Source organism: Rattus norvegicus, chromosome 5 (genome assembly GCF_036323735.1).
Source record: "Rattus norvegicus strain BN/NHsdMcwi chromosome 5, GRCr8, whole genome shotgun sequence".
Classification (NCBI taxonomy): domain Eukaryota; kingdom Metazoa; phylum Chordata; class Mammalia; order Rodentia; family Muridae; genus Rattus; species Rattus norvegicus.
This window is the reverse complement of record NC_086023.1, coordinates 33830745-33845125: the sequence shown is the minus strand read 5'-3', so window position 1 is coordinate 33845125 and position 14381 is coordinate 33830745. Positions and strand designations below refer to the sequence as shown.

Genomic DNA, 14381 nt, shown 5'->3' with positions numbered 1-14381 from the left:
CAAATAAAATAAATTTTAAAGAAGGAAAAGAACAGGCTTCTATGAGAGAACAACTAAACATAAGTATGACTTAATAAGATAAAATCAAATAACGCAAAATAAAATATAATATGGTAAAACAAAAACCATCACAGCAAAACTGGATGAGGAAAACCAACAGAAGGAAAAGAGCCCCAAGAGAAGGCACAAAAATCTAAGACCTACTTTTTCTCACATTCAGGAGTTCCATAAAAACACAAAGCTGAAAGCTGCAATATATATTAAAAGGACATGGAACAGAGCTAGTTGACTGTGTGTTTGCTGATTCAACCTCTATGACTTCATAGGAGCCTTGCTCAGCTTGTTCAGAGGACCTTGTTCCCCTGGTGTCCTCCACTTCCTCTGATGTTTACACTCTTTCTACCTTTTCTTCTTCGGGGCTTCCCTGAACTCTGAGGTAAAAAATTTGATGGAGACATCACATTTAGAGCTTTGAGTTCCAAGGACTGTCTCCCTCTCCCTCTCCCTCTGCTTCTCCCTCTCCCTCTCCCTCTCCCTCTGCTTCTCCCTCTCCCTCTCCCTCTCCCTCTCCCTCTCCCTCTGCTTCTCCCTCTCCCTCTCCCTCTGCCTCTCCCTCTCCCTCTCCCTCTGCCTCTCCCTCTCCCTCTGCCTCTCCCTCTCCCTCTCCCTCTGCCTTTCCCTCTGCCTCTGCCTCTGCCTCTTCCTTCCCTTCCTTCCCCCATTTCCCTCTCCTTTCCCTTCCCCCTCTCCTTCTCCCTCTCCCTGTGTTTTTTGGTTCTGTGTTTGTGGTTTTGTTAAAGTTTTTTTTTTTTGCTTTTATTAATCATTTTATTCATTTACCTTTCAAATGATATCCCCTTTCCCAGTTATGCCTCCACCAACCTCCTATCCCATTCCCTCTTGCCCTCCATTTTACCTCTATGAAGTTGTTTCTCCACCCACTCTCAACTCACCCCTCAAGCATCCCCCTACACTAAGGCATCAAGCCTCCCTCCCCTCCCATAGCCATCAGATAAGGCCATCCTCTCCTACATATGTATCTGGAGTCCTGGTTCCCTCCAAATATACTATTAGGGAGCTCTTGGTTGTCCAGTTAGTTGATATTGTTCTATTGATGGGGTTGCAATCCGCTTTAGCTTCTTTAGGCTTTCCCCTAGCTCTTACTTCAATTGGGGTCTCTGTGCTCAATCCAATGGTTGACTCTAAGTATCTGCATCTGAATTGATCAGGTGCTGGTAGAACCTCTCAGGGAACAGCCATACCAGGCATTTGTCAACAAGTGCTTCTTGGCATCAGTAATAGTGACTAGGTTTGGTGTGTGCAGATGGGATGTATACCTAGGTGAGGTAGTTTCTGGATGGCCTTTCCTTCAGTCTCTGTTCCATTTTTCTCTCTGTCTTTCTTTTGGATGGGAGCATTTCTGGGTTGAAAATTTTGAGATGGGTGGTGGCCCCATCCCTCAACTGGGGGCCATGTCTATTTATAGGAGGTGGTTTCTACTCGTTTTATCTTCCCTTTGTTGGGTATTTTGGCAAAACTCATCACCATTGGCTCCTGGAAGTATCAATTTCCAGACGTCTGGGACTTTCTAGTAGCTACCACAGGTCCCCATCCCCCTCTGCTACATGTTTCTATTAAATTTCCTGATCCTCCATACTTCTCTCCTGTTCTTTTTTTTTTTTCATTTTTCTCCATATTTACTAAATTGGGTATTTCTTACTTTTTTCAGTATATAATTATTTTTTATTCCTTTTTCTATTTTTTTCATCTTTATTAACTTGGGTATTTCTTATTTACATTTCGATTGTTATTCCCTTTCCCAGTTTCCCGGCCAACATCCCCCTATCCTCTTCCCCTCCCCTTTTCTATCTGTGTTCCCCTCCCCATCCTCCCCCATTACTGCCCTCCCCCCAACAATGATGCTCATTGGGGGCTCAGGCTTGGCAGGACCAAGGGCTTCCCCTTCCACTGGTGCTCTTACTAGGCTATTCATTGCTACCTATGAGGTTGGAGCTCAGGGTCAGTCCATGTATAATCTTTGGGTAGTGGCTTATTCCCTGGAAGCTCTGGTTGATTGGCATTGGTGTTCATATGGGGTCTCGAGCCCCTTCAAGCTCTTTTACTCCTTTCTCTGATTCCTACAACAGAGGTCCCATTCTCAGTTCAGTGGTTTGCTGCTGGCATTTGCCTATGTATTTGCCATATTCTGGCTGTGTGTCTCAGGAGAGATCTACATTCAGTTCCTGTCAGCCTACATTTCTTTGCTTCATCCAGCTTATCTAGTTTGGTGGTTGTGAATGTATGGGCCACATGTGGAGCACACTCTGAATGGGTGTTCCTTCAGCCTCTGTTCTAAACTTTGACTCCCTATTCCCTCCCAAGGGTATTCTGGTTCCCCTTTTAAAGAAGGATTGAAGCATCAGCATTTTGGTCATTCTTCTTGAGTTTCATGTGTTCTGTGCATCTAGGGTAATTAGAGCATTTGGGCTAATATCCACTTATCAATGAGTGCATACCATGTGTGTTTTTCTGTGATTGGGTTACTTCACTCAGGATAATATTTTCCGGTTCTATCCATTTGCCTATGAATTTCATAATGTCATTGTTTTTGATAGCAGAGTAGTATTCCACTGTATAGATGTACCACATTTTCTGCATCCATTCCTCTGTTGAAGGGCATCTGGGTTCTTTCCAGCTTCTGGCTGTTATAAATAAGGCTGGAATGAACATAGTGGAGCACGTGTCTTTTTTATATGTTGGGGCATCTTTTGGGTATATGCCCAAGAGAGGTATAGCTGGATCCTCAGGCAGTTCAATGTCCAATTTTCTGAGGAACCTCCAGACTGAGTTCCAGAATGGTTGTACCAGTCTGCAATCCCACCAACAATGGAGGAGTGTTCCTCTTTCTCCACATCCTCGCCAGCATCTGCTGTCATCTGAGTTTTTGATCTTAGCCATTCTCACTGGTGTGAGGTAGAATCTCAGGGTTGTTTTGATTTGCATTTCCCTGATAACTAAAGATGTTGAACATTTCTTTAGGTGTTTCTCAGCCATTCGGCATTCCTCAGCTGTGAATTCTTTGTTTAGCTCTGAACCCCATTTTTTAATAGGGTTATTTGTCTCCCTGCGGTCTAACTTCTTGAGTTCTTTGTATATTTTGGATATAAGGCCTCTATCTGTTGTAGGATTGGTAAAGATCTTTTCCCAATCTGTTGGTTGCCGTTTTGTCCTAACAACAATGTCCTTTGCCTTACAGAAGCTTTGCAGTTTTATGAGATCCCATTTGTCGATTCTTGATCTTAGAGCATAAGCCATTGGTGTTTTGTTCAGGAAATTTTCTCCAGTGCCCATGTGTTCGAGATGCTTCCCCACATTTTCTTCTATTAGTTTGAGTGTATCTGGTTTGATGTGGAGGTCCTTGATCCACTTGGACTTAAGCTTTGTACAGGGTGATAAGCATAGATCAGTCTGCATTATTCTAAATGCTGACCTCCAGTTGAACCAACACGATTTGCTGAAAATGCTATCTTTTTTCCATTGGATGGTTTTGGATACTTTGTCAAAAATCAAGTGACCATAGATGTGTGGGTTCATTTCTGAGTCTTCACTTCTATTCCACTGGTCTTTCTGCCTGTCCCTGTACCAATACCATACAGTTTTTATCTCTATTGCTCTGTAATACTGCTTGAGTTCAAGGACAGTGATTTCCCCCGGAAGTCCTTTTATTGATGAGGATAGTTTTAGCTATCCTGTGTTCTTTGTTATTCCAGATGAATTTCCAAATTGTTCTGTCTAACTCTATGAAGAATTAGATTGGAATTTTGATGGGGATTGCATTGAATCTGTAGATCGCTTTTGGTAAAATTGCCATTTTTACTACATTAATCCTGCCAATCCATGTGCATGGGGGATCTTTCTATCTTCTGAGATCTTCTTCAATTTTTTTCTTCAGAGGCTTGAATTTCTTATCATACAGACCTTTCACTTGCTTGGTTAAAGTCACACCGAGGTATTTTATATTATTTGGGACTATTATAAAAGGTGTCGTTTCCCTAATTTCTTTCTCAACTTGTTTCTCTTTTGTGTAGAGGAAGGGATTTGTTTGAGTTAATTTTATACCCAGCCATTTTGCTGAAGGTGTTTATCAGGTTTAGTAGTTCTCTGGTGGAACTTTTGGGGTCACTTAAATATACTATCATATCATCTGCAAATAGTGATATTTTGACTTCTTTTCCAATCTGTATCCCTTTGATCTCCTTTTGTTGTCTGATTGCTCGGGCTAGGACTTCGAGAACTATATGGAATAAGTGGTTAGAGAGTGGGTAGCCTATTGAGTCCCTGATTCTAGTGGGATTGCTTCAAGTTTCTCTCCATTTAGTTTAATATTAGCTACTGGTTTGCTGTATCTGGCTTTTACTATGTTTATGTATGGGCCTTGAATTCCTATTCTTTCCAGGACTTTTATCATGAAGGGATGTTGAATCTTTTCAAGTGCTTTCTCAACATCTAGTGAAATGATCATGTGGTTTTTAATCTTTCAGTTTGTTAATAGAGTGGATTACGTTGATGGTTTTCAGTATTTTATATGATCCCTGCATATCTGGGATGAAGCCTACTTGATCATGATGGATGATTGTTTTGATATGCTCTTGGATTCAGTTTGCAAGAATTTTATTGATTATTTTTGCATTGATACTCAAAAGGGAAATTGGTCTGAAGTTCTCTTTCTTTGTTGTGTCTTTGTTTGGTTTAGGTATAAGAGTAATTGTGGCTTCATAGAAGGTATTCGGTAGTGCTCCATCTGTTTCAATGTGGAATAGTTTGGATAATATTGGTACGAGGTCTTCTATGAAGGTCTGATAGAATTCTAAACTGAACCCATCTGTACCTGGGTTCTTTTTGGTTGGGAGACTTTTAATGACTGCTTCAATTTCTTTAGGAGTTATGGGGTTGTTTAAATGGTTTATCTGTTCCTGATTTAACTTCAGTACCTGGTATCTGTCTAGGAAATTGTCCATTTCCTCCAGATTTTCAAGTTTTGTTGAATATAGGCTTTTGTAATGGCATCTGATGATTTTTTTAATTTCCTCTATTTCTGTTGTTGTGACTCCTTTTTCATTTCTGATTTTGTTAATTTGGACATACTCTCTGTGTCCTCTAGTTAGTCTGGCTAAGGGTTTATCTATCTTGTTGATTTTATCAAAGAACCAGCTTTTGGTTCTGTTGATTCTTTGTATAGTCCTTTTTGTTTCTACTTGGTTGTTTTCAGCCATGTGTTTGATTATTTCCTGCCTTCTATTCTTCCTGGGTGTGTTTGCTTCTTTTTGTTCTAGAGCTTTTAGGGGTGCCGTTGAGCTGCTGATATATGCTCTCTCCTGTTCCTTTCTGTAGGCACTCAGTGCTATGAGTTTTCCTCTTAGCACAGCTTTCATTGTGTCTCATAAGTTTGGGTATGTTGTATCTTCATTTTCATTAAATTCTAAGAAGTCTTTAATTTCTTTATTTCTTCCTTGACCAGGTTATGATTGAGTAGAGCATTGTTCAACATCCATGTATATGTGGGCGTTCTTTCCTTATTGTTATTGAAGACCAGCTTTAGCCCGTGGTGGTCTGATAGGACGCATGGAGTTATTTCTATCTTTCTGTATCTGTTGAGGCCTGTTTTATGACCAACTATATAATCAATTTTGTAGAAAGTACCATGAGGTGGTGAGAAGAAGGTATATCCTTTTGTTTTAGCATAAAGTGTTCTATAAATATCTGTTAAGTCCTTTTGTTTCATGACTTTTCTTAGCCTGTCTATGTCTCTGTTTAATTTCTGTTTCCATGACCTGTCCATTGATGAGAGTGGGGTGTTGAAATCTCCCACTATTATTGTGTGAGGTGCAATGTGTGCTTTGAGCTTTAGTAAGGTTTCTTTTACGTATGTAGGTGCCCTTGTATTTGGGGCATAGATATTTAGGATTGAGAGTTCATCTTGGTGGATTTTTCCTTTGATGAATATGAAGTGTCCTTCCTTATCTTTTTTGATGACTTTTGGTTGAAAATCGATTTTATTTGATATTAGAACGGCTACTCCAGATTGCTTCATCAGACCAATTGCTTGGAAAGTTGTTTTCCAGCCTTTTACTCTGAGGTAGTGTTTGTCTTTGTCTCTGAGGTGTGTTTCCTGTAGGCAGCAAAATGCTAGGTCCTCATTGAGTATCCAGTGTGTTAATCTGTGTCTTTATGTTGGAGAATTGAGTCCATTGATGTTGAAAGATATTAAGGAATAGTGATTGTTGCTTCCTGTTATCTTCGTATTTGGAGATGGGATTATATTTGTGTGCTTGTCTTCTCTTTGTTTTGTTGGAAAACGATTAGTTTCTTGCTTTTTCTAGGGTGGAGCTTGCCTCCTTGTGTTGGGTTTTACCATTTATTATCCTTTGTAGGGCTGGATTTGTAGAAAGATATTGTGTAAATTTGGTTTTGTCATGGAATATCTTGGTTTCTCCATCAATGTTAATTGAGAGTTTTGCTGGATACAGTAACCTGGGCTGGTATTTGTGTTCTCTTAGGGTCTGTATGATATCTTTCCAGGATCATCTGGCTGTCATAGTCTCTGGTGAGAAGTCTGGTATAATTCTGATAGGTCTGCCTTTATATGTTTATATATATATATATATATATATATATATATATATATATATATATATATATGACCTTTTTCCCTTACCGCTTTTAATATTTTTCTTTGTTTTGTGCACTTGATGTTTTGACTATTACGTGAGGTGAGGGGTTACTTTTCTGGTCCAATCTATTTGGAGTTCTGTAGGCTTCTTGTATGTTTATGGGCATCTCTTTATGTTAGGGAAGTTTTCTTCTATGATTTTGTTAAAGATATTTACTGGTCCTTTGAGCTGATAGTCTTCACACTTAGGTTTGATCTTCTATTGTGTCCTGGATTTCCTGTATATTTTGGGCCAGTAGCTTTTTCCATTTTCCATTGCCTTTGACAGTTGTGTTGATGATTTCTATGGAATCTTCTGCTCCTGAGATTCTCTCTTCTATCTCTTTCATTCTGTTGGTGATGCTTATATCTACGGCTCCTTGCCTCTTTCTTTGGTTTTCTTTATCCAGGGTTGTCTCCCTTTGTGCTTTCTTTATTGCTTCTATTTTCATTTTTTATTCCTTCACCTGTTTGATTGTGTTTTCTTGTAATTATTGCAGGGAATTTTGTGTTTCCTCTCTATAGGCTTCTACTTGTTTATTTGTGATTTCCTGCATTTCTCTAAGGGAGTTTTTCATGTCTTTCTTCATGTCCTCAATCATAATGTTCAAATGTAATTTAAAATCTAGATCTTGCTTTTTTGGTGTGTTTGGATATTCAGTGTTTGCTTTGGTGGGAGAATTGGACTCCAATGATGCCCTGTAGTCTTGGTTTCTGTTGCTTGGGTTCCTGCCCTTGCCTCTTGCCATCAGGTTATCTCTGGTGTTAACTTGTTCTGCTATTTCTGACAGTGGCTAGACTGTCCTATAGGCCTGTGTGTCAGAAGTGCTGTAGACCTGTTTTCCTGTTTCCTTTCAGCCAGTTATGGGAACAGAGTGTTCTGCTTTCAAGCATGTCATCTTTCTTTTCTACTGGTCTTTAGCTGTTCCTGTGGGCGTGTGTCCTGAGTCCACCAGGCAGGACACTTGGAGCAGAAAAGTTGGTCTTACCTCTGGTCTAAGGTCTGAAGTAGCTCCTTTATGCTTGATTTCAGTTCTCCATGAGGGCAGCAACCAGAAGGGCCTGCCTTGCTTTCTCTCAGGTCCCTGTGCAAAGGGGGCCCAGATGGCACTAGGCGTTTTCCTCTAGAGTCAGAAATGTGGGCACAGAGTAGTCTCCTCTGGCTTCCCAAGTATGTCTGCCCCTCTGAAGGTCTACCTCTCCCTCCCACGGGAGTTGGGTGCAGGGAGCTGTTTGACTGGGTCCCTTCAAATCCAGGTGCTAACTGGACCGCAGGGCACCAGCAACTTGAGTGCCCCTATCTTCCTGTTCCCAGAGGCCCTATACAGTTTCCTCCTGGGCCAGGGATGTGGGCAAGGGTGGGCAGTACTTGCGGCCTCTCCTTCCCTGCAGTCTCAGGAGTGCTTACCTGTCTGGGCGATGAGATTTCTCTCCCACAGGGTTTGGGAGCAGGGAGCTGTGGGTTGGGATTAGCGAGGTTCAGGCTCCAGCTTGAAACTGGAAATGTCCGATCCCAGAGGAATTTTGCTTTTATGTGTCCTGAGTCCAACAGGAAGGTCACTTGGAGCAGAAAAGTTGGTCTTATCTCTGGTCTCGGGCCTGAAGTTGCTCCTCGTGGCTGGGTTTCAGCTCTCCATGAGGGTAGCAACCAGAAGGGCCTGCCCCTCCTTCTCTCAGGTCCCTGTGTACAGGGAATCCAGATGGTGCTAGGAGTTTTCCTCTAGAGTCAGAAATGTGAGCAGGGAGTAGTTTCCTCTGGCTTCCCAGGTATATCTGCCCCTCTGAAGGTCTAGCTCTCCCTCCCACAGGATTTGGGTTCAGGGAGCTGTTTGACCAGGTCCCTTCAAATCCGAGCGCAGTCTGGACTGCAGCTTGTTAAAGTTTTAATATGCTAGACCAGGGTACTGCCATGTCTAGGGCCAATGACTCTATGCTTCTATGGCAGGATGCTTCTCTGACAAGGGTCCCAACTTCTCAGAGTGGGAGTGAGATTAAATGCCTTTTGCAGGGAGCAGTGTCTGGGAAGGGAAATTCATTGGCTAAGCCTTTAGACCTTTAGGTACCTCATTATAATGGAAAGCTGTCTTGAGCCTATGTGACCTGTGGTCATGTCCTTCACCTGTGAAGGGCCTTGGGGCATTGCCCTTACATGATTGTGACTGATGGTCACAAATCTATGGAGGGCTGTGGGCTAGTGACCAGTCTGGATTCCTGGGAGTCAGGCGAAACACCTACCATCTCTTTCAGGGTCTCCCTGGTTCAAGCCTCCTCAACTGGGAACTAGGGTGCCTTTCACTGTCCTATAATATGGAATATAAGCTGAGGGGCTTCAGGCAGTTTTCATTGGGTTGCGTGATATGAGTCCAGGCAGACACAGAGTAAAATGTTGCTTGTTCAGAACCAAAGCAGCAGTAAAGCCATGTGGACAAATGCTTCCAGAAACACATCACGCATTTTGAAATAAGTTCCAGTCACTTTGTGTTCACACATATTACGTTACAATATCCCACCCAATTTAGTTTCAAGACCCATGTAAGACTGTAGTCCAGTTTTAGTAGCAGTGCAACAAGGTAGGAACTAATTAAAAGTAAAATACCAGAAGCTTTTTACACAAGAATAAAAACAAAGGCCAAAGGCTTGGGGTATTTTTGGAGCACCTGTTCTTTGGCCACTCAATGGAGGTGCACACTAGGAGAAAGTTTATGGTGGTTTGAATGAGAAATGTCCTCCATACTCTCATGCATTTGACCTCCAGTTGGTGGTGCCATTTAGGAAGATTAAGGAGGTACAACTTTGCTGCAGGAAGTAGATCATTTGGGGTCAGCTTCAAGATGAAGAGCCTCATGATACTTTTGGTCTCTTTGCATAGTCCTGCAAGAGATGGGCTGTCACCTTCCTGCTCCTGCTGCCAAGCCTGTTGCCTGATGCTCTACGGTCCCCACCACTCTGAACTCTAAACCTCTGGACTCTAAGACAAAATGGACTCTTCAGTAGGTTTCCTCCATCATGGTGTTTTATTCCAGCAACAGAAAAGTAACTAACACAAAATTGTTCTAGGGAAATTAAACCAGGAAGTATTTTTTTCCTGGATAAAACATCTTCTTTCTACTTTTCTTCTCTTCTTTCATATTTTGCTTTACTTACAACCTGTTATAATTTATTGAATGATACTTTGTAGATCTTTCTCAGAGTAAAGTAAAATCAACAAGCACCACGGAAATAAAAATACTTTGTATGAAATTTTCATTTTTCATTTTGAACCTTAAATTAATCTACATCTTACATTTGTACTTTCTGAAAAGTTTCCCCTCTGACATTTACAAAGTTTTATCTCTTCCTGAAAACAACTTAAATCCTTTAAACTAGAGAAATAATACAATTTCATAATAATCTGCTTTCTATTTTTAATTTGGAATGCATTATGTGTTAAATAGGCCATCTAATTTTTAATTATCAAAAATTCTCTTTCCCCTAAATTGCAATAACATCTCAGAGTGTGATATGTTTTTACTCACTGACTGTCAGCAAACCCATCTATCCTCTCAAATTAGCAATGGCTTTCCTTCTGTTGGGTACCATACCAGGATTTAACTCAATCAGTTCTCCCAAAACATCTAACTTCTAAGGCATGAAGAACCCCCCTGATGGCAGTTTGCTGAAGCAGAGATTCTGATCCATCATTTTAGATCTTTTGGCCACCTAGTAAAATATGTTTTAACAACTCTTGCCTCATAGAAAAAAAATTAAATGTTAAGACAATCAGCAACATACTGGCTAAGATTCATTGTGGCTGATTTTCAGGAGGGGACGTGATCTTACACCTTGGGAGTTCTCTTATTCAAAGATAGGACATTCCCTAGAGTTGACCAGAAATGCCCTGCACCGCAGTCCTTTATAGAAGTGTCAGATCAGTTTTGGTTTTTTAGAGTTAGACTGGAGTCTATACAATGGGCTAAATTTGTGTATGAGGGTGTGACCCAATGTTACAGTACCTACCACATATGTGAAAGGCCCTGATTGTGATACTCAACATTCTTAAAACATGTATATGGTATTAGTAAATTAGAAGAAGAGACAGTTTAGTGTAAAGGTTTAGCATCATGACTTTTTGGTAAAATTTATTTAAATCCCATATTATCCACTAATTTTCATCATCATCTTAAAAAATGATACTCAAAGTCTCCTTCTAAATAATAATGATCTCATGGAGCTGTACATCTCAGAAAAAACTTTGCACCTAGATTGTAGCAGGGCCTATTCAGTTTTATAAGGTAAGCATTGACTTGGATACTAAAGACTTCTTTAACCATGAATACAACTGATTAGTTCGTGGTATTAACAACTGCATGGCTACATGCTCAATGCTCCATGGAGGCTAAAGTGTTCTGCCCCATGCTCTTAGCATCACCCAGAATGACATAAGCATGCCAGAACAAATCTATACCCATTGCTGGAGAATAAATGGAAATGTTTGCCCCAAGGCTTTTCAATCAGTAGGGTCACCTTCTGCTATGGTTTGGATTTCAAATGTCTCTCACAAGCTCGTTTGTGTGAATACTTGGTCCCTAGCTGGTGGTGATGTTCTGGAAAGCTGTGGGTTCTCTGAAGCAAGAGGCAGCCTTTCAGAGACGGATCACTCAGAACAGGCATTTGAGGATTTTAAATTGGCTTACTTCAAGCCAAGTGCCCTGTTTCCTGGTCTAGAAAGATGTAAGACCCCACCACCACTATGTAACTGTCATAGATCAGGCCCTTCAACTCCTGTCTTCCCTACTACTGTATTATTCCTTCTGAACTGGGACCCTAGGTAATCTTCTCACTTAAGTTGCTTCCTTTCAGTTTTTTGTCTTGGTGACAAGAAAAGGTTATTTCAATATACCTTCTCAAATGACAGTGATAACATGCTTTCAGTAAAATACGAGTTCTGCTGTGTTTACTGCTGTTGGCTATCATCTGGCAGAGGCAAGAGAGAGAGGTTGTCTGGTGGACAATGGGGAGGACGCCTCACTGAATTAGTCTGCTGAAAAACAGACTCATCCTTCTACCCCAAAAATGACACACACACACCCCTACAATTATCTGTGGCAACTGAAGGAAATCAATGAATTGGTAGAAACTTAGGAAAGATCCAAGAGAGATTGGAAAGTTAGTTCAGAATAGGCAAGTTTTAAGAAGCACGTCAGCAAGGCTACTGCTCAGAACTAGTTTTAAAAAGATCTGCTTATGACTGGAATTGGGAGGATCTATGATGGCAGTCGGGCCATTTTCTCACATGCAAGGCACTACAGTATTGGATATGGCACTGAATAAATTTGAAAACTAAATGAAATGCAAACACTCTTCGGTGTTGTCTAATCTATTTCCACTAACTGTTGTGTAAATACTGAAGGATAGTAGCTTCAAGGTAATAGTTTCCCAAGAGTGCAGTACATCATAAAAGCATTCCCTAGTATGTGGTTTCCTTGACGATGTATGAGTACCAGAGAGATGATACAATATAGGGAACGTGCAAATAGAAGGCTTCGAATGTGCTCCATTTCCTGCCAACCAGCCATCATTAGGCCTCTTTGACAGGAAATGCTTAACTGTTAGAAAGCATGCCATAGTATCAGAACTTGCTCTTTGCTTGAGCTTTTCCTTAGTTTTAGAGTTTCATATAACTTTAAAACTTTGAAAAGAAACTTGAAATTAAAATCAAATCATCACCTGGCTTGTCTCGAGCAGAAACACACACATTTTTATTAGTCGGGGCTTCCATTTGATACCGAACACTATCATTACTGCAGTATCTTGCATTTAAACATTTTGCATTTAATACAGACTTTCACCTTTCTCTAGACTGGAGTAAAAGGATAACCAAGAAAACTCTGTCTAACTATGAAGATGTAAAGAAACTAGATGAATTCAAGGCAGAAACCTGGAAAGGTCACTTTGCAAGACCACCTGGGGTGTGCTGCTTCCCTGAAAAGAGCTCACAGAGATAAAAATGTGTATATATTTTCTGCCTGAAAGAAAACTATTTGCCTATCCACCTAATTTGAATTACTATGTCTTCTCATTCGTAAAGTCATGGTATCTCCTCATCTTCACCCTATTCTATTTTTGTAAGCACGCCTGAGAGCGCAGGGCACAGTAGCTTCTGCCTCCCTCACGGACTCTGAACTGCCTTTACTGCTGTAAACATCAGACTGTCAATTATGAAAGGAATAAAAGTTGATTTTGTTTTATTCTTCAGATGCTTCACTAGCCCTTTGGTCATGCTGGATACATTATCTTTGTGTCACTTTCAACCTCATGTCCCTCAATCTTTCCCTTCCACAACTCCTTCAAAACTTTGCATTGATCCTTCTTACGATCTTAGTAAAGTAAACCTCTATCTTTTCAAAAGTTTACCTTGATGGCTCCAAATCTATTATCACCTTTTCATAAGCATTCTGACTAAGTTTCCTACTTTTGTTGTTGTTTGCGATTCAGTTCTCCTCATTAGAATGGAATGACTATGAAAGCAAGGGTCATTGTTTAGTTCACTGATGAAAATGTAATGTATGGTGAATGGAGGAATAAATCAGCTAACTGATTTCTTTTGTCTTCCTGTAGATCACTCAATACTGTTAGGACTTTTGATGGTACCGTCTTCAAGAATAGTCAAAGGAAAATGTTAACAAGACATGTGCTGACTACATTCTACCAAGAGGAAAAGAAGAAATTCTTACAGAGAAGGAAAAAGGATACTGAAAGTCTACTCTAGCACTTACTAATAGAGTGTAACAAATTATGGGGTTTTAGAAATTCAATTTAGCTCTCAACATGTGCCGCTTCACCACCTGCGTACACAAGAGTCACACCCACACTAGCTCCCTCTGCCAGCTCCACCTCATTCCTCCTCCTCATTAGCCAACACCTAATTACATACTAATTGGCTCAGAGAACACAAGCTTGTTATTGCACTAAAAACACTCAGAGCTCCCCCACAGACAGATTCTCATGAAAACCAAATATAAAAGGAGTTGGCCTTGTGCCTGGTTTTCATCAGGACATAGCTAGATGCTTCTAGGTCCTTCCTGGCTTTGCTTTCATGCTTCTATGAAGTCATTTTCTTCAGGGACACATATGCATGACAATTTCAGAAATAAAGGACTTTAAAAATGACCTTGGTCATGATATGACTATTTCATTAGTCAGAGAGAGCCACAGTTAATCAGGAACAGTTTCCATTAAATTTACTATTGTTCCCCCTTTCAGTCTCTAGATGTCAAGATGTCCCCACTATTGCTACCTCAGATTAGACAAACTGACTTTAGAAATGCATTTAAGAGTATGAACCTGTTCCTCTCTTTGCTAAACTATTTTTCTTTTAACAAAGACACAGCAAACAGTTTCTATCATCACAGCACAGATACATGAGCTGTTATTAATGGCACAGAAGCCACCAGAGTATGTTTTGAGATGCAGGCTTCAAAGCTGTTGGATTTTTCTCAACCATATTCTGGTGTTGTAATTACCAGTGCTAGGCAGAGGAGGCAATGCAAACAAAGAAGGGTATCCAAACAGGAACCACTTGTGATACAAGTTAGCTCCCATAGTCCCCTGGTGTGGGAAAATTCAAACACCTCTTATACGATACTGCCATTATTCTGTCAGTGAACAACTGTAGTGATAGGAAAGCTACTTG

General features: G+C 40.6%; 1 long non-coding RNA gene across 1 annotated transcript; it reads left to right on the top strand.

Moving 5' to 3' along the window:
- The first annotated feature begins 346 nt into the window (after positions 1-346).
- On the top strand, positions 347-13855 carry LOC120103144 (uncharacterized). Its single transcript, XR_005505249.2, has 3 exons — positions 347-436; positions 9579-9699; positions 13307-13855. It is a non-coding gene; the product is annotated as an uncharacterized LOC120103144 (long non-coding RNA).
- The last annotated feature ends 526 nt before the right edge of the window (positions 13856-14381 follow it).